We start from the raw sequence: 27,905 nt of genomic DNA, 5'->3' as shown, positions 1-27,905 counted from the left end.
TGGGTGTCATTACATGTGAAATAGGTCTTTTGAAGATAGCATAGCATTGGGTCTTGTGTTTGTTTGTTTGTTTTTAATCCAGCTTGCCAGACTGTTCCTTCTAAGTGAGGCATTTATTTCATTTACATTCAAGGTTAGTATTGATATGTGTGGATTTGATTTTGTCATTTTGTTGTTAGCTGGTTATGATGTTGGCTTGTTTGTGTGGTTGCTTTATAGTGACACTTTCAACTTTTTTCCATCACAATGAAAATAACAAAAGCAACACACAGATTTACAAAAACAAATCTGTATTAGAAAGCAGTAGAATCTGAGCAGGAAGACAGTACAAAGAATGTAAACGGTGTAAACATCACTACATTCAGCTCAACCTGATTGAATGCCGAAAGACAACTCTAAATGCTCTATGTGCCCTTACTAGCAAACTACATGAATTCTATTTTATACAGACAATACACTCTAATTTTGATTAGGTGAAAGTGTTTTATCAAAGTCAAACCCAGCGCCAAATACTGGCATCATCGCAAACAACTATAAGAATGCTGCTATCCCTGCTAAAACTGGTTTGTTGAATAGCAGCATCACATTTACGATGAGGTAGTGTTGTACATTTGGCTTTATGAGGATCTTAAACTTCTGAATTTCAAACATAAAGTTTTCCAACTTGATTGCCCAATGTAAGCATCTTTTGCCAGAAATTCATAGAAAATCTCATGTACCAAATATCACACTGGCTACAATCAAATCACCTAAGAATAGTCACATTAGACTCACCAGGTTGAATTGTATCTATATCACCTTCCATTTTGCCAGGTTTCCAACACAACTGCATTTTCACAAGACTTAGAAAGTATCAAATCACCTAACCATCACACACGATCAACATAATTCCTGTGTATGTCTCTGATAGAAAAATCAGAAAATGGATTTTCTGAGAATTAAATGGCCTGTAAGTTTTACTTGGGTTATAATCATAAGATTTCCTAATTGAATTCATCATTCTCTTTGAATTGATCCACCAAAGTTTGAGTGATCCATACCACAGGACATTATTTTTTCACCCAAAAGATCACAACCAGCGCTTAGAACTTCAACTCTGTGCCCTTCTATGCTTCCAAATATTGCCACCAGTGTGTCCATTATTCCATAATCATAAAGCATGATCTTTACTTACTGACAGGAGTAGATTTGGATCTCTAAGGTGGAATTTCAGCTCATTGATAGCATTTCCGTGGCCAATATAGTGCTTTTTACACTGCGTTGTTGTGGGATTAATCATCCCAATTATGCTTCTATTGCTATCATAGGTCCATGCACAAGTGTAAAAGTTTCGTCAGCATCAGCATCCACACAAGATTGCAACAACCGAAGTTCTCCTTGTCAATGACATTCATACAAGGTAACTCTGTTGCTTCCTACAGTTGCAAACAGTAATGGATCTTCTTTACTGTGCCAATTAAATTGAACTCCAAACAGTGGTTGGTTATGATGTTCCTTGAGACTATTTACACATTTGAAAGCACATTTGCATTTCTTTGACTTCCATTTTCCCTTTCCCCAACTTTGCCTTCCAGGTGCATTTGGCATGTTTGTAGGTATATCAGGGTGTTCAGTGATTGTACCACTTTCTACTGACAGCATCATCATTCTCCTCTCCAGAGAGGTGAGGGTTGCTGGTCTCGTCACTGCTCAGCTTCTGCTTCTTCACTGCAGGCGTGTCTAATCCCACCAGCACAGTTGACATTTCCCTCCCTTTTTGGTTGTTTGAAGGACCTCCACACTGTTCTCCATAGTGGTTGCACTAATTTACATTGCCACCAACAGTGTACAAGAGTTCCCTTTTCTCCACACCCTCGCCTGCATTTGCTATTGCTTGTCTTTTGGATATAATCCGTTTTAACTGGGATTAGATGATATCTCATTGTAGTTTTGATTTGCATTTCTCGGATAATCGTGATGTTGAGCACCTTTTCATATGCCTGTTTGCCATTTGTACATCTTCTTTTGAGAAATGTCTATTCAAATCTTTTGCCCATTTTTTGATAACATTATTAGACTTTTTCCTATAGACTTGTTTGAGCTCCTTATATATTCTGGTTACTAATGCCTTGTCAGATGGGTAGTTTGCAAATATTTTCTCCCATTTTGTGGGTTGTCTCTTCACTTTGCTGATTGTATCCTTTGCTCTGCAGAAGCTTTTTAACTTGATGTGATCCCATTTGTCCATGTTTGCTTTGATTGCCTATGCTTGTGAGGTATTGCTCAAGAAATCTTTGCCCAGACCAATGTCCTGGGAAAAGGACATTGTCCCCAATGTTTTCTTGTACTAGTTTCATAGTTTAAGGTCTCAGACTGAAGTCTTTAATCCATGTTTATTTTATTAATCCATGTTTATTTTATTTTTGTGTATGGCAAGAGAAAGGGTCCAGTTTCATTCTTCTGCATATGGATATCCAGTTTTCCCATCACCATTTATTGAAAAGACTGTCTTTTCCCCAGTGTATGTTCTTGACACTTTTGTCAAAAATGAGTTCACTGTAGGTGTATGGATTTGTTTCTAGTTTCTCTATTCTGCTCCATTGGTCTATGTGTCTGTTTTTATGCCAGTACCATGTTGTTATAGTTAATGTAGCTCTGTAGTATAATTTGAAGTAAGGTAATGTGATTCCTCCAGCTTTGTTCTTTTTGCTTAGGATAACTTTGGCTATTCTGAGTCTTTTGTGGTTCCATAAAAATTTTAGGATTTTCTTTTTTATTTCTGTGAAGAATGTCATTGGGATTACATTGAATCTATAGATTGCTCTCGGCACTATGAATATTTTAACAATATTGATTCTTCCAATCCATGAACATGGAATATTTTTCCATTTTTTGGTGTCTTCTTCAATGTCTTTCATCAGTGTTTTACAGTTTTCATCATAGACATCTTTTACTTCTTTGGTTAAATTAATTTCTAGGTTTTCAATTCTATGTGTGGCTATTGTAAATGCAATTGCTTTTTTGTTTCTTTTTCACATCGTTCCCTGTTGGCATATAGAAATTCTACTGATTTTTGTATGTTGATTGTGTATCCTACAACTTTAGTGAATTTATCAGTTCTAATAGTCTTCTTGTGGAGTCTTTAGGTTTTCCCAAATATATGATCATATCATCAGCAAACAAGGATAATTTCACTTCTTCCTTGCCAATTTGGATGCCCTTTATATCTTTTTTTTTTTTGTCTGATTGCTGTAGCTAAGACTTCCAGTATTATGTTGAATAACAATGGTTACAGTAGGCATCCTTGGCATGTTTCAGATCTTAGAGGAAAGGCTTCCCATTTTTCCCCAAGCAGTATGGTACTATCTGTGAGCTTGCCATATATGGTTTTTATTATGTTAAGTTCTCTCTATCCTCAGTTTTTTGAGGGTTTTTATTATGAAGGGATATTGAATTTTATTAAATGCTTTTTCAGCATCAATTGAAATGAGCATTTTGTTTTTACCCATCATTTTGTTGATGTGATGTATCACATTAATTGATTTGCAAATGTTGAACCATCTTTGCATCCCAGGGTCAAACCCCACTTGGTCATGGTATGTGATATTTCTAATGTATTGTTGAATTCGGCTTGCTAGTATTTTGTTGAGGACTTTTGCATCAATATTCTTCAGAGATATTGGGCTGTAATTTTCTTTATTTGATGTGTCTTTGCCTGGTTTTGGTATGAGGGTAATACTGGCCTTGTAGAATGAGTTTGGAAGAATTCCCTCCTCCTCCTCTATTTTTCAGAATAGTTTGAATAGGAGTGGTATTAATTCTTCTTTAAATGTTTGGTAAAATTCAGCAGTGAAGCCATCAGTTTCCAGGCTTTTTTTTTTTTTTTTTTTTTTTTTTTTACTGGGAGACTTTTTATTATAGCTTCAATCGCATTACTTGTTATTGGTCTGTTCAGGTTTTGTATTTCTTCATGGTTCAATCTTGATAGGTTGTATGTGTCTAGAAATGTGTCCATTTCTTCTAGATTTTCCAATTTATTGGCATACAGTAGCTCATAGTAGCCACTAATGATCCTTTGAATTTCTGCAGTATCAGTTGTAATGTCTCCTTTTTCATTTCTGATTCTATTTACTTGGATCTTCTTTTTTTTCTTAGTCTGGCTAAATGTTTGTCAATTTTGTTTAACGTTTCAAAAAATCAACTTTTGTTTCACTGATATTTTGTACTTTCTTAAAAATTTCAATTTTATTTATTTCTGCTCTGATCTTTATTTTTTATTTTCTTCTACTAATTTTGGGTTTGATTTGCTCTTGCTTTTCTAGTTCTTTAAGTTGCGTTATTAGATCGTCCATTTGAAATTTTTTCTCTTTGTTGATGTAGGCATTTCTAGCTATGAACTTCCCTCTTAGTACTGCTTTTGCTCTATGCCATAGGTTTTGGTATGTTGTGTTTGCATTATCATTTGTTTCAAAAATTTTTTCAATTTCCTTATTAACTTCTTCATTGACCCACTGGTCATTCACAAGCATGTTGTTTAATTTCCATGTGCCTCTGTAGTTTCCAAAATTCCTCTCATTACTAATTTCTAGTTTTATTCCATTATGGTCAGAGAAGACACTTGATATTATTTCAATTTTTCTTTTAAGACAGGATCTCACTATGTCACCCAGGCTGCAGTGCAACAGTGCAATCATGACTTACTACAGCTTCAACTTCCCAGGCTCAGGTGATCTGCCCACCTCAGCCTCCCAGATAGTGCAGACTACAGGTGTGCACTATCACACCTGGCTAATTTTTTGCATTTCTTTGTAGATACGAGGTTTTGCTATGTTATCCAGGCTTGTCTCAAACTCCTGAGCTCAAGTGATCTGAGTGCCTGGGCCTTCCAAAGTGCTGGGATTGCAGGTGTGTGTGACTGCACCTGGCCTATTTCTATTTTTTCAACATTTTATAACTTGTTTTGTGACCTAACATGGTGTATCCTTGAGAATGATCCATGTGCTGAGGAAAAGAATGTGTATTCTGCCTCCCTTGGATGAAATGTCCTGTAAATATCTATTAAATCCATTTGGTCTGTAGTGCAGATTGAGTCTGATGTGTCTTTGTTGATTTTCTATCTGGAAGATCTGTCCAGTGCTGAAAGTGGGGTGTTGAAATCTTCAGCTATTATTGTATTGGTATCTATGTCTCTGTTTAGCTCTAATAATATTCGTTTTATATATCTGGGTGCTCCAGTGTTTTGTGCATATATATTTAAAAATTGTTATATTCTCTTGCTGAATTGACCCCTTTATCATTACATAGTGACCTTCTTTGTCCCTTCTTATAGTTTTTGCCTTAAAAGCTATTTTTTTTCTGATATAAATAGAGCAACTCCTGCTCTTTCCCATGATTTTAAGCCCTTGATGGTAGTTGCTGCTGCTGCTGCCGCCGCTGCTGCTACCAGCCCTGCTCACTCTCTAGGTCACAAAGTAAATTGATAGGTCTTTAAGACTACACAGAAATCAAAGAGGTGGATCAGGGCCTATACGAGCTGAAAAGAAATGACCTTGTCAGTGGGCAGCTTCCAGCTCATGTGTCTGGTTTTTGTTTTTGTTTTTGTTTTTGTTTTGATCCAGTCTGATTAGCAACAGAGCTGAAGCATGAAACTAGATCTTCCAATTTTAAATCCAATTTTATATATGACAATAATTTTTGCATGGAGTTTATAATCTAGACCTGAAGACAATTCCCAAAAGAGTTATTAAAGTTATTTGACAGCTAGCATGGATAGGAATAGTGTATAACCATTCAGGATGAATACTTAGAAGAACAGCATTTATTTAGATAAGATTCAAAAAGTGTTACCTCTGTCTGAAAGTTAGCTTTGCTACTTTACAATCACATTTATACTCAGTTACCTGAATTGGATTGTGGGTTTGTATCTCTAGCCATTCCTTCCAGAGTCATCCTTTTCTTCATTATCCTGGGGATCTGTGACCTTCATCAACAGCAAGAGTAGACATGCCACTCACTTCAGAGTGGTTTCCATCACTAATGCTTCCAGTCTGGGATTGTCATGCTAATAATTACAATCTCGTGTACTTTAAGATTTATGAAGCACTTTTCAACATACGTTTTCTTATTATATCTCAGAGTATTAGACACCTGAGTGGGGTCCAGGTAGAGTTTTTAGATTTAAATCCAGTTAGCAGATGAAGAAAATCAGAAGTGAGATAATTTTCTCAAGGTCCCACAGCAGTCAGTGGCTGAGCCACGATTGGAATTCACATCCCCCAATTTTAAATCCTGTGCTCTTCTACCACCCTCATGAGAAGGTAGTACAGGTCCCTTGTCTCCTTGCATGGAGAGGTGTGCATGCACAACAATTTTGTCTATCCTTTGTCTCCACAATACTGTAATAGGTCTTTTCTGGGCTGCATTATGACTTTCATTGATCCTAAATGCTTATGACTTTATGGGTCTCTTCCTCCATAAAAATATAAAGTGTACCCACCACTGGAGCATCCAGATATATAAAAATATAAAACTTATGTTTTACTACTGCACTGTTATAAAGATGAATATGTTTTATTATATACTAAAACATTTTCTTTGATGTAATAGTCCAACGTTTTTCTTCTGATTTTAAAATAAATTAAGACATTTTCATGAGTTCCTAAAATTATTGTGGACACTAGGCTTTGTGCCTCCTGTTTTTAATGGAGAAGAGGGCCCTGGATATTTTTCTGGACAGAGTGAGGCAGTAAGAATAGGAAGACTTGCTAGAGCACTTCATAACCTGAAATTTCTGGACAACCTGAATCTCTGAAATCAATTAAGTGATATAGAAAATTCTGGACATACGTAGAGGTGTGCATTTTTCTGAGGTAAGCATGCATAGTTTACATTAGATTCTCAAAGGGATCCATTTTCCAAAAACAGATTAAGAAAAAGGAGACCATCTATTGTAGTGAAGGTGTACTAAGGAATCCCATGCCAGGTCTTTTTCAGATAACTCAACCTCTGTATTTTTATGGACTATAGAGGCAGTTGCATAGGTTTAGATGCTCCTTGACTCAAGCATAGGTACTGCCTCCCCAATCCCCACCCCTCAACACACACGGTCAAATCTTGAACTCTGTACTAATAGCCCTGAAAGATTGGTCAGGTGAAGAGAACTGTACCTTTGGAGTTAGTCTCCAGGATCCCAGGATTAAGCCTCAAGTCTATCCCTTTATCCACCAATTTCTGAGACTAGTGCTCTGGGTAAGGAAAGAATTCACCCTGAAGCACGAAAGATCCAAAGGCCATGTGCTTTGGCTGGGGACAGTGGCTGATTGTTGGCAGAAGTAAGACATCGGGTGGTGTCACTTAAATGCCCTCAAGCCAGCCCTTGGCAACTTGTCCCAAATTTTTCAACAGAAAGCTCTGTCAACTAAAAGAGCCACAACACCCTTTACGAAGCTAATAAAGAGCTGCAAACATTGGCAGGAAGAGAACCCACCCACACACTGGCAAGAGCAACAGCAGTGATGAGAAGAGCCCTGCAAAGGCTAAAGAACATGGGTACAGAAGTGGCAGCTGCTAATCAGGACCAGCAGGAGGCCTAGAGGAGAGTGACTTTGATGCTAGTTGCAGAATAACATAATAATGCCCACCATTACAAGAAAGGGGTACAGCCTGGAGGGGTTGGGGGCCAGTAACTCTCCCATAGTGTGAGGGCTCAGAGCCCCACCCCCACCCACAACCCAATGGAATACCCACGTGAGAACAGCAGCAGTGGGAGCAGGCAACCCCGCAGGAAGAAGGATTTTATCACTGACATTGTTTAGGATGGCTAGCACATGATGAGCATGAAAAGCAGACAGACTTTGAGTCAGTTTTATTATTGTTTTTAAATTCACCACAGGCAGTGCCATCCTCTCCTCCTTATTGCCTGCACCTGGGGTGGAACTCTCCCACCACTCTCCCCGACTTGACACAACATTGCCCCAATCACTAGGGCCTGAGAAACAGTGGAGATGAAATTAGCCTCCTACTATCGACAGATTGCAAAATAACTCTGGCTCTCCTGGAGGGAAGGCCATCCATTTGTAGTTCTTCCCACATAGGCCCTAGGAAGCAAGTGGGCAAAGGCAGAAAATGCTAAGTCAAGTCTTGGATGGAGTGATGGCAGCCAGTATCCCACAGCTAGAGAGAATTCCTTTCTGTTCTACTCTTGTAGCTTGCTTCAAATACAAAGGGCATTGATCCATGTGGGCTGCAGAAAACACTTCCATATGGGCACAGTATTAGATGCTTGGGTCTTCAAGTGCTTAAAGTGAATGGGAAATGTAGAGTAGGCCTTTCATAATGTACCATTCCAATTATCCCACCATTTGGGGGGCAGGGGGGTCCAGGATTGACCCTTCTTTTTACCCTAATTAAGATCTCACGTAGAAGTTTCTTCTAATTTGTGGGAGAAATACTTGCTTGCCTTGTTTGCCTTTTTCTTCTATTAAAGCTGTATTCCCTCCTGTCTTTACACTTCTTTTCTGCTCTAGCCTCACCTTGGAAAGTTTCCTTTGTGGAGTCTATTTAAATGAATGCTGTGTCTCTTTCACTCATACACCAAAAACTTAGAAATCTGGCCTTTTCATTTCAGAAGGATATTTGGAGGTGGGAGGGGAAATCTCATTGGCTTGTCAGTCAAATGTATATTTGCAAACAGTTGGTGCACATCAAACGATACAGACTTGGATAGGAAACAAATGTATTGTGCTCATTAAATTATTAGTATTATTTTTACGAAAAGGAATGCCTGAGAAAACAAATGCATTTAGGTGTGTTCAACTACTCTTAGTTTTATAATAGGATTTACTCTTTTCTTTTTAAAAATCCCTGTTCTTCAAACCTGTAAAAATAATAAATCGTTTATTTCCATGTCCAACTTGAGTCCCTAGTGTTTGATTACTGTTTCACCAAAAGGAAAATAAATACAATGTGTGCTATTAAAGTAATTCAGTGCAAATTGGGCATAACACAAAATTACATTATTAACAGCTGTTAAATGACTATAAAATGTAATTAGACACACTCAATTCACTACTCATGAACTGCACCTGATTTCTAAAATATCAGTTTAGAACTTTGATTATTCATGACAAAAGAGAACATACTTAGATTTTAGGTTTAAATTCCTGATAATGGATGCATTCCCCTATGACCTTTACTGGGATTCCAAATAAGAGGAGGAGGAAAGAGTTGTTTAAGCGCAGGAGGGGGATTGTGAGTTATCATGTGGGTGCCGGAAGGTTCCCACTGAATCCCTGCCAGCTGCAGTGAGGCATGAGTGCCTTGGTTAAATTTTAACTCTCTGCTTGCAAAGAAGCAACAAAGCCCAGCACAGATACTTCTATTCTAGATGTTTACGACTGTTGCTTTTCTTGACTCCTCAATTTCTTGGCTGCCTTTTCAATGTATCCTGTTAATTTGCTTAATAAAAATAAATAAAATAATGCCAGCCAAAAAGTATGGGGATATTCATTATGCACTTTCCTCCTCCAAGGCAGGATGGAGGCAAGATGACATGATGTCCAATATATGCCTTGGGATCCCATGGGAACATAACTGGTTCTCATTGCAAACTCCTTACTCTAGTCACCCTGGCTTTTCCTACTCTGCCCCTACGTACCTTCTCAGTCTGATTTCCAGCTTCTCCCCTCTCTAGCCAAGGCTACCTGCTATTTACCCAAATGTGCCTTGGGTAGATTACTTTCCCCTTTTCATAGTCCTCTCTTTCCTTCAAGCTACAGTTCCACATGCACATTTCCTTCTTGGAGCTTTAACTAACCCCCCAATGAGAGGTCCCCTTTTCTTCATCAGATCCCCTGGAGCCTCAGCCTGAGCCTCTTCTATGATAGTTGCTACACTGTTTTCTGATGAGAGGTTGGTATTGCACAGTGGTTTACAGTATGGGCTCTGGAGTCAGACAAAATTGGGTTTCAATCTTGGTGCTTCTAATCTCTCGTGGTGTGATTATGAGAAAGTTGCATCACTTCTCTGAGCCTCAGTCTCATTATTTATAAAACGAACACAATAATAGTTTTATTTCCTCATTCTCAAATCATGAGGACATGAGAGTTTTAGAATTCAAAGATTTGGGGATTTTAAACGGTATAGTGCACATTTTGTATGCTACAAAACACCCCTCAGAAGGGATACTGCCTTGAAAGCAAACACCTTAGTACTTCTACAGTGAAACGACTGAATAATTACACAAAGTAGGTTAAAATGAAAAAGAACCTCATGTCAGTTCAGGTCAGCTTTTACTGCCAAACTGGTTCTGGAAAAAATCATATGAATCAACTTTGAGTTTTTAAAAACTTTGTACTTTAGAATTGTAGATAAAAGACTGTGGACTTGTGAGGGTTAAATAAAATATGCCTAACACTTAACATAGTGCTGGCACATAATAAATGCTTAATGAAATTAAGCTGTTGCTACATGATCATTTGTGTACTTGGCTTTAACCCCTTATTGTCAGCGAGCTCTTGGAGAGGAAGAGGTTTTGTCTTAAACGGCCAACCCCATGCATTGAATTGTACTTTGTAGGTGCTCAATAAATGGTCTTTGGGAGAAAGTCATCATCACATTGCTTAAATACATTTCCAGTTACAGAAATGTAGAGCCTTGTAAATGGCTATAATCTAAAGATTAGATCTGAATTCCTCCAAATAAAGCTTACAGTCTGGGCCACCAAGAAGTAAAATATGTCAAAATAAAGTCACATGGATTTTCACAAGGAGAGTTACATTGCTTAGTCTCTCACAACAATCATGCAAACCTGACCAGCTTTCAGACAGACTGGGAAAAGAATGCATTTGGGGGCAAGCACACTATCCACAACCTAGCAGGAACCAAAGCAAGGGCAAGAGAGAGGTGTTTGACCCAGAGGTCATGTGAAGCCCGAGTGGGAACTGACAGAAAGTAGCTGACTCCTGGGTGGGATGAGCACTTTGGTGGCATGAGTTGGTGGTCTGAGGGCATTCACCCTCCAAAGGCAACCAGCACAATCAAGACTAATTGGTCTTTGTTGGCAGCCTCAATGCAGTCCCCAATCTGAATAGGTCTCCTTCCGTCAGGCTGACACCCCTAGGAGGATTCAGCACTTGTGAGTAATTTGGCCAAGCCTAACTTGAAGTAATAAAACTTTTAGAGCCTTTCCAAAATCTTTCTACAGGAAAGAAAGATTCTGCAGGCAGATTAGAGGAGCTTTTCTTCCCTCAGCACAGGTAATGGCCTCAATGAACCCCATTTAGGATATTCATACAGATGAAGGGAGAATAGATCCCTAAGGAGAAAAATGAGCTGCCTTCTACACTGGTTGAGATATAGTTTATTGAATGGCAGGTCACTTCGCTTGGATGATCAGCCATTTGTCATATGTAACTGGAGGCCTCTGAGAAACAGGGACAGGGAATGTGAAAGGAATCAATGGGAGTTCTGGCCCAAGAGAAACATTTGCCAGCATGAATTCATTCATTAACTTCTCTAAACTCTGCTTTTGTCTTTTAGCCTCAAGGCCACTCCTGAGTTCAAGATGGTCTCAGTGTAGGAACTAGTCCTATTAACAGGCCATAGGGTCTGCCAAGAGCTAGCCAGTGCAGGGTCTTTGCTCCTGAAATACTTCCCACAAAGGCAGTCATATCGAAACAGGATCTTTAAGTACATGAGATGGGTTAGATTCACTTTGAAATGATGGTCTCATATCAAAAGATATGCCTGGAAAGTAACAAGCATGGATGCTGCTGTTTTAATTTCAATAAATGTATGTGAACCTATACAGCTCATAGGGGGTCTGGCCAGTTATCACAGTGACACTGACACTGTTGAAAGTATTTTTGAGACCCCTTTTTGGGGACTACCTTCAGAGTGTGCACTATATTCTTAAGAATCTCTTCAATGGTGACAAACCTATATCTTTGTGGGGTGAATTTGATTTTTGGAAAGAGCCATAAATTACCCCAAAGCAAAACTCAAGTAGGTAGCCTAGGACATACTATTTAAACATAGAGTAATGCAACCATAAAAATGAAAGAAATAATGGCATTTGCAGCAGCCTGGATGGAGTTGGAGACCATTATGCTAAGTGAAGTAACTCAAGAATGGAAAACCATATATCGTATGTTCTCACTTATAAGTAGGAGCCAAGCTATGAGGACGAAAAGGCATAAGAATGATATAATGGCCTTTGGGGATTCAAGGAGAAGTGGGGAAGAAGGTGAGAAATAAAAGGCTACACATTTGGTGCAGTGTACACTGCTTGGGTGATGGGTGCACCAAAATCTCAGCAATCACCACTAAAGAACTAATCCATGTAACCAAAAACCACCTGTTCCCCAAAAACTATTAAAATAAAAAAAAACAAACAAAAACAAAACTAAAAACATAATAAAAATAGAGACATGAAGAAGCAATGCTTTTCTCAGTGACTAACCCTAAAGGGAAAAGAATGAACTTTCACTGAGCACCTACCACATGCCAGTTACCTTTATAAGACCTAAATCTTACTTCATCTTTAAAATAACTGTCTTAAGGTATTAATACTCTCATGTATAAAATGGGGCTCAGAGAAGTCAAGTACCTTCAGCAAGGTCACACAGATCATTGGTGCAGAGCTGAGATTGATGGCCATTTCTTCCATTCGTCTGCAAGCCAGAGAGTGTTCTTTCTGTTATACCACACTGCCTTCTTTGAAGGTCATTAAAAGGATAAAAAAAGGGTGATCCTTCCCATCTTGATACACTCACAAAATTTCTCTCTCATTTTCACACCAAATAAAATAAAGTAGAAATACATATAAGTTATTTGTTTTGAGATAGGAGAATGCCAGGAAAGTTAGGAATGAATCAGGCATCTGTAAATCAGATAACTTTAGATGCTGAAGAAGAGCTTTTTGTTTAAAGAAACCCTGGTAATTATTTGATAAATGTAATAATTCTGATGGAAATGACTTATTTTTCCTAGTTAACCTATATTTTAACTTCCAAGTACAACTGGCAGTGGTGGTGGCCCCCAGGGAGTTTACATTCTAGTGGGGTGGACAGAATCCCCCTACCTCAAAATCAAGTAAACAGATAAAAAAGGAAGCAACAGATACTTGCAAGTTCTAATGAGGTCTATGAAGAAAACAAGTAAGAGGCTGAAATAGAGAATAATAGGGGCATACCTACTTCAGGCCTCTCTAAGGCAGGACAGGATGGCACATGAAGTGTGGGGCCAAGAGCATTCCAGACAGAGGAAACAGTGTGTGCAAAGGCCTCGAAGCCGAAAAGAGCTTGGTATGTTCAAGGAACAGAAAAAGGCCAAGATTATGGTGAATAAAGAGAAGTAGTGGCACCAGATGAGGTGGAAGGGAGGGTTAAAAGCAGATCGTAAAGAGTTTCCCAAACTGTGGTAAAGACTTTGAATCCCATTTTAGATAAAACTGGATGAGTTTAGGAAGAGCAATGACATGATGGATAGTCACTGAAGGTAGATCACTGGCTGCCGTTGTGGAGACTGGATTGGAAGAAAGCAAAAGCAGAAGAGGGAGGGCCTCCACTGTAAGTGTAAAGGAAAGCGATGATAGTGACTGGGACTAGGGTGATAACGGTAGAGATGGAGAAAGGAGGCTGGACTTAGGATTCAAGGGACTTCTAATAAAATGGATGTGGGGACTGAGGAAAAGAAGAAGCCTAGGATGAATCATACATTTGGGGCTTGAATGACTTGGTGAATGGTGGTGCCAATCACTGAGCCAAGGAAGGCTGGAAAAGGAACAGTGTTTGGGGGCAAAAATCAACGTTCAATTTTGGACTTGCTAAGTTTGAAAAGCCTTTAGAAATATCTACATGGAGATGCCAGTTAGGCAGTTGGAGATGTGAGTCTGGGCTAAAAACATAAATTTGGAGGTCATCAGCATATGTTGTTATCTATAGTCATGGACTTCATAAGATCACCCAGGGAGAATGTGTATATAGTAAAAAGAAGATGGAAACAGATTGAACTCTGGGGCTCCCCAACATTAAGAGGCTAAGCAGAGGAGGAGTCAGCAAAGGACACTGAGAAGGATATCATGTAGAAGGAAAAGGAGAGAGTGCTGATTTTTGACCTCCTAAAGTTCATGAATCTGAGGGCTCTAGGATAAGGGGAACTTGGTACTATCATCCACCATTACTGCAGTAGGACTTAGATGGTTCTTGTAAAGTCATGGTGTCTAGTTTCGTGCTTGATAATTAGTACTGGTTCCTGGCCTCAGGTTACTGGTCTTTGGGGTCAGCTCCTGTGTCAAATAACCTGCTGGTAGTACACTTTCTTGGTACCCTGGGCATTAGTAAACCAGCCCAGGAAGCTTCCTGGAGTGCCCACAGCAACACTGATGGGTGTAGTCAAAGCTACAGCCTTGGGACTTAGAGCCAGGCAAGACCGAGCACCTATAGGTAGCACAGAAAATCGGTATTCAAAAGACCCATAAGGCCTTGCCCTATAACCTCCTGGGGGAATTCATCATGTAATCTGATAAATTGTGTAATATTCATTTAATGTCCATCTCATGCCCTAAACATGCCCCCCTCAAAGCAGGAATTGTATTCTGGCTTGTTTCCCACTTCATCCCCTGTGCCTAGCATAGTGCCTGCTCATGCTAATTAACAGACTTACAAACCAGATCAGCAGTAGGGGATTGGTATGGGTTGATAAATGGGCTTATTGGAGCAAAGCCAAGTCTATGAGATTCCTGACTCCCAGAAACTACTACTATTGGGGGCTCTAGGCAGGCACCAGCCCCAGCAGCTCTGTAGGCAGTCAGAACACCTTTACTCACAATATTTAACAAAAGGGAGGTGAGGCTATAGAGCTGAGACTGGGGGTTGCACTGTCATCATCAAGCCTGAATGTTTTCCAGTGGGTCTTAGCTTGTATACCCACATGGCATGAGGCTAGCTTTGCCAGTGTTAGAGCAGAGTCTACCATTGGCCGTCGACAACATGGTGAGTGTCTCTTAGTTGCTTGTGCTCCTTCACTGCTTCAAAATCAGCCCAGCTGGTATGGAGCAGGATCTGCTAGCCATCAGATGTAGCAAGTGTCAGCTTGCTTTGGATGTGTACACAGCAGTCCACAGGTTGGACACAGTTGCCCCCCTGCTAATGAGAGCAGCTCCTAAGAGTAGGGATTGCATGGGGGCCTATCTCAAAGCTGGATGTTCCAATGAAGGCCCACAAACTGTCCTCATTCCAGGGCAAGGCCTCTATTTGACAGCTGGGTCTCTGGCGCAGAGCAGCTGATTATGGATTGTGTTGTAAAGGGGAGTAAGTCAACCTTGTGGGGTCTTTAAGGATTACTCCAAACAGACCCATGGAAATTATACTGGGAAAGGACATGAAATGAAAGGATTTATTATACTCACAGGCCCTAGAGACAGAAGGCATGGCACACCACACAGGGCCATATGGGAGGAGCTCCCAGGGAACAGGCTCGACCAAGAAGGTGGGGAACTGAGAAAGCAGGGACCTGTGGTCAAGTGCATTTATTGAGAGTCAGAGTAAGCAAAAGGTATGAGGGGATTTTACTGGTGCATCTGAATGTCTCTAGGTCCCAGTTGGGGGAGGGCGAGAAGGGGAACTTGTGGCAGGGCCCAGCCTTATCACACAGGTGTATATGGTCATCTGGGTGGGGTGCTCACAGTTGGTTTGTGGGGATGTTGAGGAATCAGGAAAATATGGAGTTTTTAAAAAATTTCCAATACATGAATTGAATGTGTCTCCCCGAAATTCATTTGTTGAAATCCTGATCCTCTATGTGAAGGTATTTGGAGATGGAGCCTTTGGGAGGTGATTAGGCAATAAGGGTGGAGCCCCTGTGAATGGGATGAGTGCCCTTATAAGAGAAACCCCAGAGAGCTCTCTTGTCCTCTTTTTCACCATGTGAGGATACAGTAAGAAGTTAGCAATCTGTAACCCAGAAGAGGGCCCTCACACAAATCCAACCATGCTGGCACCATGATCTCAGACTTCCAGCCTCTGCAACTGTGAGAAATAAGTTTCTGTTGTTTATTAGCCATGCAGTCTATGGCACTTTACTGTAGCAACCTGAGCTGACTAAGACACAGGTGGCGAACTCCTCCCTGACAGAGGTGATAAGTAGCTCCTGTGGGGCACTCACACAGCATGACAGATGCCAAGAATCCAGTTTGGCTTTCCTGTGGGCACTTTCTAGCTGCCTATGTGGAATTACCTGCCTCTACTGCCAGAACTACTTACAAAAACTAAAGTACAATTTGATCCATCAACACAAGAAATACTAGTTGCTAGGGGTCATCAAAGTATCTAAGTACATGAAGAATTTAGATAGCAGCACATAGTGGTTAAGAGCATGGGCTTTGGAGATAGACATAACTGGGTTCAAATCTTGATTCTACTATCAGTCAGGCAATGTGACCAGGCTACTTAACCTGTCTAGCATCAGTGACTTCATATTCAGTGGGATTATAGTAACACACACACATCTCCCAGTGTTGTTAAGAGGGTGAATGAAATCATGTATGTATAATTCTCAACATAGCACCTGCCACATAGTAAATGCTATAAAAAATGTAGCTATTACTATGATCAGAGCAGCAGTAGGCATAGTGGTCAGGAGCTAGTCTGGGGCCAGTCTGCTATGCTACAGTCATGGCTCTGCCTCTTACTTTGTGAATTTGGGCAAGTCATTTAACGTTTCCAAGCCTCAGTTTTCCCATCTGTAAAGTAAGAGTAACAATTTTTCCTACCTCAATGAGTTGTTTGGGGATTAAATAAGAATGTATATTCCATGAGATTTTTGTAGGTGTGGCTGGATTTGGGGAAAATAAAACAAAATGACAGAAACAATTCAATGGAAAATAAGTTTGGGAGTCACTGCACACTATATATCCTTCTTAGAGAGTCACAATGCACCTAGGCGTATGACTAAAGGCTCTGGCAAGTCCTGCAGTAAAGCAACCCTATTATTGTTACATAATTCCATGTTTCTCCAAATTATAGAATCTACACCTCCTTTTCATGCTGCATATACTAACACCTGGTAAACCAGTACCCATGGGACATTTAGAACAGTGCTTGACACAATGTAATGTTTCAGTAAGTGTTAGCAATCAATTTTGAATATTATGTATTAATTCCCTAAGAGGATGGTGCCACAACTGAGGTGGGTGGCAGGGCTTTTGATTTTCTTTTTACTTTTTTTTGTTGAAACTGATTTATTATTATTAATATAAGTTCTGGAATACATGTGCAGAACGTGCTGGTGTGTTACATAGGTATACATGTGCCATGGTGGTTTGCTGTACCCATCAACCTGTCATCTACATTAGGTATTTCTCCTAATGCTATCCCTCCCCTTGCCCCCCACCCCCTGACAGGCCCCGGTGTGTGATGTTCCCCTCCCTGTGCCCATATGTTCTCATTGTTCAACTCCCACTTATGAGTGAGAACACGCGGAGTTTGGTTTCCTGTTCCTATGATAGCTTGCTGAGAATGATGGTTTCCAGCTTTATCCATGTCCCTGCAAAGGACATGAACTCATCCTTTTCTATATGGCTGCATAGTATTCCATGGTGCATATGTGCCACATTTTCTTTATCCAGTCTATCATTGATGGGCATTTGGGTTGGTTCCAAGTCTTTGCTATTGTGAATGGTGCCACAATAAACATACGTGTACCTGTGTCTTTATAGTAGAATGATTTATAATCCTTTGGGTATATACCCATTAACGGGATTGCTGGGTCAAACAGTATTTTTCTAGTTCTAGATCCTTGAGGAATCGCCACACTGTCTTCCACATTGGTTGAACTAATTTACACTCCCACCAACAGTGTAAAAGTGTTCCTATTTGTCCACATCCTCTCCAGCATCTGTTGTTTCCTGACCTTTTAATGATCATAATTCTAACTGGTGTGAGATGGTATCTCATTGTGGTTTTGGTTTGCATTTCTCTAATGACCAGTGATGATGAGCTTTTTTTCATATGTTTGTTGGCCACATAAATGCGTTTTTTTTGAAAAGTGCCTGTTCATATCCTTTGCCCACTTTTTGAAGGGGTTTTTTTCTTATAAATTTGTTTAAGCTCCTTGTAGATTCTGGATATTAGCCCTTTGTCAGATGGATAGATCGCAAAAATTTTCTCCCATTCTATACATTGCCTGTTCACTCTGATGGTAGTTTCTTTTGCTGTGCAGAAGCTCTTTAGTTTAATTAGATCCCATTTGTCAATTTTGGCTTTTGCTGTCATTGCTTTTGGTGTTTTAGTCATGAAGTCCTTGCCCATGCCTATGTCCTGAATGGTATTGCCTAGGTTTTCTTCTAGGGTCTTTATGGTTTTAGGTGTTACATTTAAATCTTTAATCCATCTTGAGTTAATTTTTGTATAAGGTATAAGGAAGGGGTCCAGTTTCAGTTTTCTGCATATGGCTAGCCAGTTTTCCCAACAGCATTTAATAAATAGGGAATCCTTTTCCCATTGCTTGTTTTTGTCAGGTTTGTCAAAGATCAGATGGCTGTAGATGTATGGTATTAATTCTGAGGGCTCTATTCTGTTCCATTGGTCTATATGTCTGTTTTGGTACCAGTACCATGTTGTTTTGGTTACTGTAGCCTTGTAGTATAGTTTGAAGTCAGGTAGCGTGATGCCTCCAGCTTTGTTCTTTTTGCTTAGGGTTGTCTTGGCTATGCAGGCTCTTTTTTGGTTGCATATGAAATTTCAAGTAGTTTTTTCGAATTCTGTGAAGAAAGCCAATGGTAGCTTGATGGGAACAGCATTGAATCTGTAAATTACTTTGGGCAGTATGGCCATTTTCATGGTATTGATTCTTCCTATCCATGAGCATGGAATGTTTTTTCATTTGTTTGCATCCTCTCTTATTTCCTTGAGCTGTGGTTTGTAGTTCTCCTTGAAGAGGTCCTTCACATCCTTTGTAAGTTGGATTCCTAGGTATTTTATTCTCTTTGTAGCAATTGTGAATGGGAATTCACTCATGATTTGGCTCTTTGTTTGTCTATTATTGGTGTATAGGAATGCTTGTGATTTTTGCACATTGATTTTGTATCCTGAGACTTTCCTGAAGTTGCTTATCAGCTTAAGGAGTTTTTGGGCTGAGACAACGGGGCTTTCTAAATATACAATCATGTCGTCTGCAAAAAGAGATAATTTGACTTCCTCTCTTCCTATTTGAATACGCTTTATTTCTTTCTCTTGCCTGATTGCCCTGGCCAGAAGTTCCAATACTATGTTAAATCGGAGTGGTGAGCAAAGACATCCTTGTCTTGTACCGTTTTTTTTGTTTTGTTTTGTTTGAGACAGAGTCTCACTCTGTTGCCCAGTCTGGAGTGCAGTGGCACGATCTTGGCTCACTCCAACCTCTGCCTCCCAGGTTCAAGCGACTCTCCTGCCTCAGCCTCCTGAGTACCTGGGACTATAGGCGTGCACAACCACACCCAGTCAATTTTTGTATTTTTTAGTAGAGACAGGGTTTCACCATGTTAACCAGGTTGGCCTTGAACTCCTGACCTCAGGTGATCTGCTTGCCTTGGCCTCCCAGAGTGCTGGGATTACAGGTGTGAGCCACCATGCCCAGCCACTGGGCTTTTGATTTTCTTGGCTTTGGTTTTCTCTAGTAGGCAGGGAACCCCAGGCTTCACAGCAGAGAGTAAATGGGGCTGTCTCAACTGATTATCCTTGTATATACTGCAATTAATGCATAGTGGACAACTACAGAAGTCAGATATAAAGCAAAGGCCTTGGAAGCGTATGCTTTGCTCCTTGACTATCTGTTACTCAGGCTTTGTAGCACCAACAATTTGCATCCAAAGTCAAAAGAAAAGACATAGAGGGTACCAGTGCACCCTCCTCCAATTCCCACTTCAGTGCTTAAGCACATTCTTTCCTTCGCACCACCCCACTACACCCATACATACACATTGCACAGTAGCCTCACATCCTCACTCAGCAGGAAAGGTAGTGAATATAGGAAGAGGGTGCCTACATAGAGAAAAAGCACTGGCCTGGGAGTCAGGAGATCTGGCTTTTACTCTGGCATGGCCACTAATAAGCCCCACAACCTTAGAGAAAACTCAAATGGAGACCACCTCTCTGGGCTCACACTTCAGACTTAATAAATTGAGAGACTGAACTGGATTATTTCAAAACTTCTTTCTAGCCCTAGCATTAACATTCAAAGTGAACAGAGATGATCATGTCCATTTTTTAGAATAGGAAACAGGTACAGAGTGATTAAGTGACTTTCCCAGGATTATACCAATGGTAAATGGTAGATCTGAACTGGAACAGGTCTCGACCCCCTGCCTTCCCACCGCAGAGCTGCCATGATCTCCCTAGATCCCCCTGTGTTCTAAGAACCACAGACACAAAGTGTGGAAACAGGTAATTAGAAAACAAAACCAAAACAAGCAAGAAAAAATTAGAACATACACTCTGTCATTCTTAAGGGATCTTCTAAATGGCCCAATGGACTTTTTTTTTTTTGGTGGGGGGGCATCTCATGGTTGTTCATCTTTTCTATGTTTAGTCCTTTCTCATTCCTTCCTTTTTCTTTTGTTTTTTTTTAAAGGATTTGAAAGGTAATCTATTGTAAAGCATCTTTCCCTTTTATTTGTGCTCAAATTTTTTTTTCATCATAATCATTCATTTTCCTGTTTACTGAGCACATATTATTTATAACATTTATTTTAGGTTTGGGAGGTGCATATGAAAGTTTGTAATATAGGTAAACTCATGTAATGGGGGTTTGTTGTGCAGATTATTTTGTGACCCAGGTATTAAACCTAGTACCCAACAGTTATTTTTTCTTTCTACTCCTCTCCCTCCTCCTACCCTCCACCCACAAGTAGACCCCAGTGTTTATTTTTCCCTTCTTTGTGTTCATGAGTTCTCATCATTTAGCTCCCAGTTGTAAGTGAGAACATGTGGGTATTTGGTTTTCTTTTCCTGCGTTAATTTGCTAAGGATAATAGCCTCCAGTTCCATACATGTTCCCACAAAAGACATGATCTCATTCTTTATTATGGCTGCATAGTATGCTATGGTGTATACGTACCACACTTCATCCAGTCTGTCATATGTGGGTATTCAGGTTGATTCCATGACTTTGGTATTGTGGATAGTGCTGCAATAAACATTTGCAGGCATATGTCTTTATGGTAGAATGATTCATATTCTTCTGGGTATATATCCAGTAATGGGATTGCTGAGTCTAATGGTATTTCTGCTTTTAGCTTTTTGTGGAATCGCCATATTGCTTTCCACAATGGTGGAATTAATTTACACTTTACACTCCCACAAACAATGTATATGTTCCCCTTTCTCTGCAACATCGCCAGTATCTTTTTTTTTTTTTTTTTGATGGAGTTTTTGCTCTTGTCACCCAGGCTGGAGTACAATGGCATGATCTCGGCCCACTGCAACCTCTGCCTCCTGGGTTCAAATGATTCTCCTGCCTCAGCCTCCCAAGTAGCTGGGATTACATGCACCACCATGCCCGGCTAATTTTTGTATTTTTAGTAGAGACAGGGTTTTGCCATGTTGGCCAGGCTTGTCTCGAACTCCTGACCTCAGGTGATCCACCTGCCTCTGCCTCCCAAAGTGCTGGGATTACAGGCATGAGTCACCACACCCAGCCTTCTTATTTTTTAATTTTATAGTAATGGACATTCTGACTGGTGTGAGATGGTATCTCATTGTGGTTTTGATTTGCATTACTCTAATGATCAGTGATATTGAGCTTTTCTTCATACGCTTGTTGTCCACATGTATGTCTTCTTTTAAAAAGTGTCCATTAAAAAGTGTTTGTCCACTTTTTAATGGGGTTGTTTGTTTATCTCTTGTAAATTTGTTCCAATTCCTTGTAGATGCTGGATACTAGACCTTCGTCAGATGCATAGTTTGCAAATATTTTCTCCCATTCTGTAGGTTGTCTATTTACTCTGTTGATAGTTTCTTTTGCTGTGCAAAATCTCTTAACTTTAATTAAATCTCATTTGTCAATTTTTGATTTTTGTTTCAATTGCTTTTGGCATCTTCATTATGAAATCTTTGCTCGTTCCTATGTCCAGAATGGTATTGCTTAGGTTGTTTTCCAGGGTGTGGGGTTTTACATTAAGTCTTTAATCCATCTTGAGTTGATTTTTGTATATGGTGTAAGGAAGGTGTCCAACTTCATCTTCTGCATCTGACTAGCCAGTTATCCGAGCACCATTTATTGAATAGGGAGTGTTTTCCCCATTGCTCGTTTTTGTCTGCTTCATCAAAGATCAGATGGCCGTATGTGAGCAGCCTTGTTTCTGGGCTCTCTATTTTGTTCTATTGGTCTATGTGCCTGTTTTTGTACCAGTACCATGCAGTTTGACTACTGTAGCCCTGTAGTATAGTTTGAAGTCAGGCAACATGACACCTGTATCTTTGTGCTTCTTGCTTAGGATTGCCTTGGCCTATTCAGGTTCCCTTTCTTTTTCTTGAACGGCTCTATATGCTTTTCTTGTCTGTTACCTAATCTTCACTTATTTCCTAAGCTCCAAATTAGGGGAAAAACAAACAAACAAACAACAAAAAAAACCTTCATGCTGTTACAAGGTGTGTCTTTTGCCTGAGTTTTTGATATGGTTTGAATCTGTGTCCCTGCCCAAATCTCATGTCAAATTGTAACCCCAACTGTTGGAGGTGGGCCTGGTGGGAGGAGATTGAATCATGGGAGCAACCACCCCCATGAATGGTTTAACACCATCCCTCAGGTGTTATTCTCATGATAGTGAGTTCTTGTGAGATCTCATTGTTTAAAAGTGTGTAGCACCTCCCCCAACTTGCTCCTGCTCTGGTCACATAAGACGTGCCTGCTTCTCCTTCACCTTTCACCATGATTGTAAGTTTCCTGAGGCCTCCCCAGAAGCAGAAGCATCTATGCTTCTTGTACAGCCTGCAGAAATGTGAGCCCATTAAACTTCTTTTCTTTATAAATTACCCAGTCTCAGTTATTTCTTTATAGCAGTGCAAAAATGAACTAATACAGTTTTCCAACTGAAATTGGACCGCCTTTCTTTCTCTTCCTTCGAGAGACTCATTTTCTCTAATGTATTGGTTCTGAAACTTGACTGTACATTCAGAATCATCTAGAAGTTTTGGTTAAAAAAAAAAGAGAGAGAGAAAAAGATTGCCAGACCTCACCTCAGAGTTTCTGATTCCGTAGGTCTGGAGTGAAGCTGAAGATTTTGAATTTTTCGTAAGCTCCTAACTGGTGTTGATACTGCTGGTCCTGGAACTACTGCTTTAATGAGAGTTTAAACCTGCTATCTTCATGTTCCTACAATCACAATTTAGTGCCAATGGAAAGTTAGCCATGAATAGCCCTTGCTCTAAAGAGACCTTTTGTTTTAATCAGACACAAACAAACAAAAAATGCTGTTTGTTTGGGGTAAACCTCATCCAAAAGTAATTTGCTTTGATTGTGCTGATTGACAAGTGTCATTTTTCATGGCTTATTACTAATTCCAAAGCTTGTGAGTAAACTGAAGGTTCAATAATGAGCCAATGATGGCATGAATAATCACAGCCTTATTTACGAGTAACGACAACTAGGAAAGCTTCCTGTGACATTTTTCTACTCTCTGATCAAGAATACTTCTTGTTTGGTTTATAGTTTGCATCCAGAGGAAACTGACAGAGGGTTGACCTGGTGTGTGTGGAAAAACGTTAATTTGGGAATCAAGGAAAACAAGATTTAGTCCTGGCTCTGCCATTGACTAGTTGAATGACCAGCTTCTTTCCCTCTCTGGGCCCTAGACTTACAGATGTAAAATGAACTTACTGGAAATATATATTTCATGCAGATTTTAAGACGTGAAGCCAGTTTAGGAGCAAAAAACCCAACCAAACAGTTCAATAGTAAAATATGTTCTGGAATCACTCCATTCTATATGCCCTTCTTAGAATGTCACACTATTCCCTGAGATATCTCTTAGTCCGTTTTTCGTTGCTGTAACAAAATACTACAGGCTGGGTAATTTATAATGAACAGGAATTTAATTGGCTCATGGTTCTGGAGGCTAGGAAGTCCCACAACAGCTCATTTGCAAACTGGAGGCCAGGGGTTGCTGCTAACATGGCTCAGTCCAAGTCCAAAAGCCTCAGAACTACGAAAGCTGATGGTGTAACTCTTAGTATGAAGCCAAGGGCCTGAGAACCTGTGGGGCTGGCATCTAGCAAAAGCCTTCTTGCTTCCTCATTCTATGCTAGAAGGCAGAGAGGCAAAAGAGGGTGAGATAAAGGGACAAAATAAAGACCAAAATTGTCCTTTTATAATGAACACACGCATGTGATAACAAACCCACTCCCAGGATAACAGCATTAATCCATTCATGAGGGCAGTGCCCCACCTCCCAACAGTGCTGCGCTAACGACCAATTTCTCTACACATGAACTTTGTGGGGGCACATTCAAACCATGGCAGCACATTATAAAGGCTCTGAGAAGTCCTGCAGTAGCACAACCCTTTAGTGTTTTTTAACTAAAGTATATGACCATGACATACATCTTAATGCTACTAATACCTCATAGACCAGTATTCCAAAGGCAGCAAACATCCCAGGATGATCTACAAGGGCTCTTCCAACTTGAAATGCACTGAGTCTGGGACGTGGCTCTCAAGAATTGCAACTGACATCGCAGGGATTGTGTAATGCCTGTGATTTAGGGAAAGCAGAAGCTCATACCACCGATCCAGGTTATTTTTTATCTTCTTATTTTCGAGACAGGGTCTTGCTCAGTCACCCAAGCTGGAGTGCAGTGGTATGATCATAGCTCACTACAGCCTTGAACTCCTGGGCTCAAGCGATCCTCCCACATCAGCCTCCTGAGTAGCTAGGACTACAGGTGTGCATTACCACACCCAGCTAATTAAAAATTTTTTTTAAGATGGAGTCTTGCTACATTTCCCAGAATGGTCTCAAACTCCTGACCTCAAGCAATCCTGCAGCCTCAGTTCAGGGTTCTTTTAGTGTTTGGTAGTTAGGCAAAACCTCCTGAAGGCATGAGCACTTCACCACTGTGAGAACTATGCCTGTATTTACATGTGTGCTGGTTTCCACATGTCAAGATGCTGCACTCACTTTCTTGGGCCTTTAAGAAGGGTCTCAGGCTCCCACTTTACTAGGTATTGAAGATGGCTGAGGTACTTCCTCCTGGTAAACTGCGCTTTTGCTGTGACCGCCTTTAAATTACTGGGGGTTTTCTCACTCACTCTCCACTATTTCTGTGGTTTCCATAGATCCCTCAACCCCATACAATGTCAATTTCCCCTGCATAAGTGGCTTTAATGTTTTATCTAGCTGATCTCTTAAAAGCACCACCATGTCTACTAGTTACAGGTGTAGGTTGAAATTCCAGAGTGGGGAATGTCACGTATGTATAATCTTCTATAACTACATATCACTTTTCAATGTAGCGTCTCATAATATGCTGTCAGTTTGGGGAAGGATTTTTATTAATGTATGTTTGACAGGTAAGGAAACTGATGCCCAAAATGGGCTAGTGATTTTTCACAGATTATAGAGTCAGTGAATACCAGAGCTAGAACCTGAGCCCAAATCTTTTCACTCCCAAGCTCATATTTTTGCCTTTGAGAAAGTGCCCATAGAAAGCATTTTGCTTACTTGCATGGATTCGTTGGTAGTGGATGTGTGAAATTCTGTATCAAGGATTCAGAGGTTGGGACTAGAATCAGCTTAAAAAAAAAAAGTATTGTGATCAATCAATCCTGAATGTAGTTTGGAGTAGAAGTCAGAGGGGCATGGGAAATTGGGCTATATTTGTGGTCCCTGAGGTATGCAAAACCTCACTTCTTGTCTTATTGATATTGTGTCAAGCAGTTTTAAATATTTTGAAATTATGACACCCCAAACTATAATTTATTTTCTTTGAGGCTTAAATTAATAGAGTACTAGAAGTGAAAAGAATTCCTTAGATAACCTAGTTCAATATTGAGGACTATGCTGCCCAATATGGTGGCCACTGGCCATATGTCACTCTTGAGCTCTTGAAATGGGGCTAGTCTAAATTGAGATGTGCTTTAAGTATAAAATAATATTGGATTTAAATACTCTATATAAAGAAGGAAAACTATCACTAATAATTTTTTCTATTGATTACATATTAGATGATAGTAATTGGGGTACATTGGGTTAAATACACCATTAAAATTAATTTCATCTGTTTCTTTTTACTTATTTTTAAAGTATCTACCAGAAAATCTACAATTTTATATGTAGTTCACATTATATATTTTGATTAAATAGTGGCATCTGTCACTTGTTTTTGTGAATAAAGTTTTATTGGAAAACAGCCATGCCCATTCATTTACATATTTTTCATGGTTGTTTTCATGCTGTAATGGTAAAGTTGAGCAGTTGTGACAGATCATATGTCGAATTATTTACTATCTGGACCTTTCCAAGATAAAGTTTGCATACCCCTGATCTAGAATCGCAATCTTTGTGTGTTTATTATTTGCGAGGTACCATATGAAGCTCTTCACATGGATGAGTTCATTTAATTCATACAACCACTCTGAGAGGGGTTCAATTATTTTCCCCATTTTATATGAGAAAATTGAGACCCTAACTAACTCAACCAAGTCCACAGATCTAGTAAATCCTAGGAGCAAGCCTTGAAACTCAGCTCTGTCTGACTCTAAAGCTTGTACCCTTAATCATCACACCATATTGCCTCCCTGTAAAGGTATGGCTTCTTTCTCTCCTTAAGCTTACATTTATGAATTGATGCTGCCTTCCTCTTCCCTTTGGAGCCCTGCTGTCACTTAGCCTGATTGATAAAATGTATTTTCCTCTTACTTTGCATCTGCACTGTGTCAAATACTCAACTAGTAGCTTTACATGCAATAATATCTCATGCAATTCTTCTAACTTCCATATTCAAGCCCTTGATTTTGCTGTTCACTCTGCCAAAAATTTGTTCCCTTCATTATTCCTCCTATTTAAATCCTAATATTCCTCCATGTTCCCTTAAGCCTCACTTGCTTCTCTGAGAAGCCATTCTTACTTCTGTTCCTCTAGTGCTCCCTAGTCACATTAGGTCTTTATATATGCTATGTTGCTTCTTCTCTCACAGCACTTCATGTTTCATCTCCTCAGCTTTATTGTATTTTTCCACAGGGCAGGTTGTATTGGTCCATCTTCATGTGCTGATAAAGATATACCCGAATCTGGGAAGAAAAAGAGGGTTTTAACGCACCCTTTTTAATGGACTTACAGCTCCATGTGGCTGGGGAGGCCTCACAATCATGGCGGAAGGCAAGGAAGAGCAAGTCACGTCTTACATGGATGGCAGCAGGCAATGAGAGAGAAGAGCTTGTGCAGCGAAACACCTGTTTTTCAAACCAGCAGATCTCCTGAGACCCATTCACTATCACAAGAACAGCACAAGAAAGACCCACCCCCATAATTCAGTCATCTCCCAACAGGTCCCTCCCACAACACGTGGGAATTATGGGAGCTACAAGATGAGATTTGGATGGGGACACAGAGCCAAACCATATCACAGGTCTTATGGTCCTTCAGAGCCTAGTTTAGCATTCACTATGGGTGTTCAGTAGGCTCACAGAATGAATGCCTTAAGAGGCCTGGGATACTAAACAGAGGAGAGTGAAGTAACCCAACTTATATTACCAAATCCTGAAAAGACATCTGACTGTTGATTATTGCAGTCTCATAACCAAGGGGCACAACATAAATATGCAATTTTGCTTTTAACAACTTGTCAAAACTTGATTTATTTCCATTTCAGGATGATATTGAGTACATGATTCATCAATTGTGCACTTAAACTTAGGTGAGAGGTTAGAATGTGTGGCTCAAAAGACCACTG

General features: G+C 40.0%; 1 pseudogene; it reads right to left on the bottom strand.

Moving 5' to 3' along the window:
* Positions 1-493: 493 nt before the first annotated feature.
* Positions 494-25,375, bottom strand: LOC100982832 (polycomb protein EED-like; annotated as a pseudogene).
* Between the last annotated feature and the right edge of the window lie 2,530 nt (positions 25,376-27,905).

The sequence above is a fragment of the Pan paniscus genome, chromosome X (genome assembly GCF_029289425.2).
Source record: "Pan paniscus chromosome X, NHGRI_mPanPan1-v2.0_pri, whole genome shotgun sequence".
NCBI lineage: Eukaryota > Metazoa > Chordata > Mammalia > Primates > Hominidae > Pan > Pan paniscus.
The sequence above is the reverse complement of the archived record's forward strand: the minus strand, read 5'-3'. Positions and strand labels throughout refer to the sequence as shown.